Source organism: Mytilus californianus, unplaced genomic scaffold, assembly GCF_021869535.1.
Source record: "Mytilus californianus isolate M0D057914Y unplaced genomic scaffold, xbMytCali1.0.p SCAF_23, whole genome shotgun sequence".
Taxonomy (NCBI): domain Eukaryota; kingdom Metazoa; phylum Mollusca; class Bivalvia; order Mytilida; family Mytilidae; genus Mytilus; species Mytilus californianus.
In genome coordinates this window covers 761,583-765,292 of record NW_026262672.1, presented here as the reverse complement: position 1 = coordinate 765,292, position 3,710 = coordinate 761,583, and the positions used below count along the sequence as shown (strand labels likewise).

The 3,710-nt window shown below is 33.6% G+C and overlaps 1 long non-coding RNA gene across 1 annotated transcript; it reads right to left on the bottom strand.

Moving 5' to 3' along the window:
• Positions 1 to 1,220: 1,220 nt before the first annotated feature.
• LOC127732290 (uncharacterized) lies at positions 1,221 to 3,306 on the bottom strand. The gene is made up of 4 exons (XR_007996159.1): positions 3,157 to 3,306; positions 2,563 to 2,628; positions 2,036 to 2,086; positions 1,221 to 1,362 (listed from the first exon to the last, which is right to left on the bottom strand). It is a non-coding gene; the product is annotated as an uncharacterized LOC127732290 (long non-coding RNA).
• Positions 3,307 to 3,710: the final 404 nt, after the last annotated feature.

Here is a 3,710-nt window from a genome sequence, read left to right as displayed (position 1 = left end):
TTGCAACAGATCACCTACGGACCCCTCAAAGACTTGTTGCAAGGGTTCTTAACGTGCAAAGAGCGTGACACTCTCTTTACACGAGGCATCGGATTTAACGTCCCCATTCTGACCGGACGTGGCTGCAAATTTGTACATCCCGCACAGCCAAACGGACGCCCCACTTTAGCAGGAGTTTTACTGCGAGTGAGGTAGATGACAGACTTCTGATAACATTGGGTATATTGATAATTTCACCAGAGTCCAGCTTAAGAGTGCTTTGACCATATGGCAGGTCTTTCATTATGTGACTTGATGGGATAAAGTCAATGAAATGATCGAGACTGTTGGCATTTATTTTCTCCCTTTTCTCAACTGTGACATTCACTAGTAGTCCCGGTCCTTCAATGTTTGCATGTCGTTTGGCCTCATAAAACCTCCAAGAAGTTAATCCAGGAATAAACTGTGAAATGAGAAATTAAACGTCTTACATTCTTAATAAAGTTTCTATTTTTCGACCACAAAACTTGATACCAAACACATCATCTTTGATATATATATATACATAGATACATTGGTAGCTGACATATTCATATTTCTAGTACTAATGTAATTTTAATGTTTGCTTTTGACACAGTTAAGGGTTAGGGTTGGGGTGCCCTGTGCTAGATTTTTATATTTTGTGATTTCTGTCTTTGTTTCTTTTCATTATTTGAGTTCACTACATGTGTTTAAACAATTTCCAATCATAGTCTCCAGTTTCTGAGTTTTCTCCAACTCCTAAACAATTATGGATGGACAAAAGGGAATAACTCTCACCAACATAATTAGTCATCTCTGATTTTCCGTTTTGTCTATTAAAGATGTTGATTGTTGTGACCTTTAATAAGTTAATAATTATCAAATGAGAAATTCAAGAAGGTGAGTTCTTAGTTTTTAATTGACTTCACTAAATTACCTTCTGAGCTCCTTCAAAAGACATTTGTTGTACAATGATAGATAACACGTGTCTTTGGAATTGCCATGATTCTGCTTGGATATAGATTTTTATAAGGATCTGTAGGGTATCGTCAGCAGGCTGCTCCTGTTCATTTCTTTCAAAAATAATGGATTCCAATAGCAAATCTTTTTCTTTTGGAGCAATGGTTTCCAAAACAGCAAACACACATTCTTTTGCTTTATCAATGTAGCGTCTTTTAGTTCTTTCACTTGCTACTGCTTATGGGTTTGATAAAAACTTTTAACTGGGCTAACATTACAGTTATGTAAGAAGGTATTGAGACTCTCTAATCTGGAAATGTTCATCACAGATGCATATGATTCTTGACTATCTGCTGTCTGCAAAGAACTCATAGTGCTACTCTGGCTTGATTCTTCAACATCCTGAAAAAATAAAGCATCATAAATTTAAATGATAAACGGTAAAGTCGAAATGTATTAAAATAAGTATATTACTGACCACAAATAAAACTTTATCAACCAAAATTTTGTGCATATCATGCATTTTTTTTTCTTATATTTGTTCAACAATGTTTACTGTTAATTATTTTTATTCTAATATGGGGTGCTGCATAAATCAATAGATATGGGTACGTTGTCTACTCTAACGTTTCATGTTGTTTCCTATTTGAAAACACCATGCTATTATAGTCTGTTAAATACATATGTGTTTCTATAACAGCTTACTAAATAAAGCTCATTAGATGAATGAGTAAAAGGATAATGTGTGTGCTTACCATTTCCCAACCAACCCTTGTTTATGTCGCCAACCCTACCTTTTTTTCTATAGCCAAGATGCTAAAATTGGGGTAATAAAATGTTTTCAAAGCAAGTTGTCAGGGGAGATATAGTTGGGGGAAGGAAACTATCTAAAGTAAAAGAGGAAATAGGGATAGTCTAAAACCAGATTGTTGAAAACCCGCAAACAACCTCAAATTTTCTGGATCTTCAAATGAAAAGAATAAAAAAAAGATTTCTAAACTACCTACGTAACATTTTTTGAAGGATAAAAAGTAGGAAAATATATTTATTTTTTAGGTACTGCATGAATACTTACATGTACACAAATTCTTTTAAACTGATCATTTCTGTCAAGGCAATCCACTGTCTTTAAAAATAAAACAAAGACATTTTTAATATTTATGTCAAGAATTTCATTTGAAGCAAATACATGTATTTAAAATAGGACAATTGCAAAAGCTATAATTTTTAGAACCATTGATTCCTTTTTAAAATTTTAATACATGAATAAGAAAATTTGTGTATGAGACACGTGACGTCCCACTCCTTATCAATAAATGTAATAGCTGCAAATGTAAGGCAGAGTGACCTACTTCTTAGTGAATTCTTGTGTACTCTTTAAATATCAGCTATCTACATCTAGATATGACCCTTAATCCAAAACCTAATTTAGTTGCTCATGCTGAAAATTACATCATAGTGAAGCCTAGTTTAACAGTAATCTATCAATTGACCAAATATCAAGTCTGCCATGTATATAGTAGCGGTCTCAGATATACAGGCAATACCCATAAAAATGCCTTTTCAATTTTGGATAATATAAAACAGAAACAAAATACAAACCCTTTTCCTTCTCCCTGCCAAAGAAACATCTTCCTCTTCCTCATGTCCTGTATATACACTGATCTCCTTAAATAAAAATGTAATGTTACATAGATTAAAATAATAACAGTTTCCTTGCACGCCATTAATTTTTGCTGAAATAATAACTAGTCTTTAGATATGGAAAGTTTTTCGAAATTTCCTGCCTTTTTTGGGGGAACGCTTGCGGAAATTGATAATTGAGCTGCTATATTGTATGCATTGAATGTTCTATGATGAATTGTAGATCATCTTGAAGTTCATTCCACTTCATTGTTTATTGCTGAAATAATGGTATTGCTGAAATAATGGCCCCTTGGATTTAAAAAAAAAAACAGTTTCCTTTATATATTTCTACTAAATGGTTTCAGATAATCTGCTGATACTTAGTATGTAATTCTGCTATGAAGAGTTAAAGATCAAGTTATGATTTCATTCTGTATTGCTGATTTGTATTTGAAACTATAAAATGATGTAAGGAAGAACCAACCCCGCCTAAGTTTCAATTCTGGAAAATTATTGACTATTGACAACCTAGGGTCTTCAAATAATGTAGTGTTATCACTCAAATTTTACCTGCAAATGTGTCTGCTCTGCTTCAGTTACAGTTTCATGTTTGTCAACAACTGGACCATTATAATTTGTTGTAGCCTTGATGACTTCTTCACGACAAAGTCTACAAATTGCTGTAAATAAATAAAACACGATAAACACTTAAAATCACATTTATATACATGATATATAAACACTACATTTATATTCAATTGTGTTGGACAGAAGTGTCATTTTTACAGCATGCATACAAACCCTCTGTTCTTTTACAGTACAATACAAAAAGGATGGACGGACAAACAGTGTGACTGGACTTCAATGGCTTTCTTTAATGATAGAAGGAATCCATGACAAATCGCCCCACACCTAATCGCCCCACTTTTTCAACAACTTGCCCCACCATCTAAAAAATTGTCCCACTCTTGGTTACCAACTCACCCCACTTATGAAAAAGGTTAAAATCCCATTGAAAATAGGTTGGATAACTTGTCCTACTTATGAAAAGGTGTAAAATCCCGTTGAAATAAGGTCTGCCGATTTGCCCCACTCATGACAGAACTACTGGGATAGATAAAACC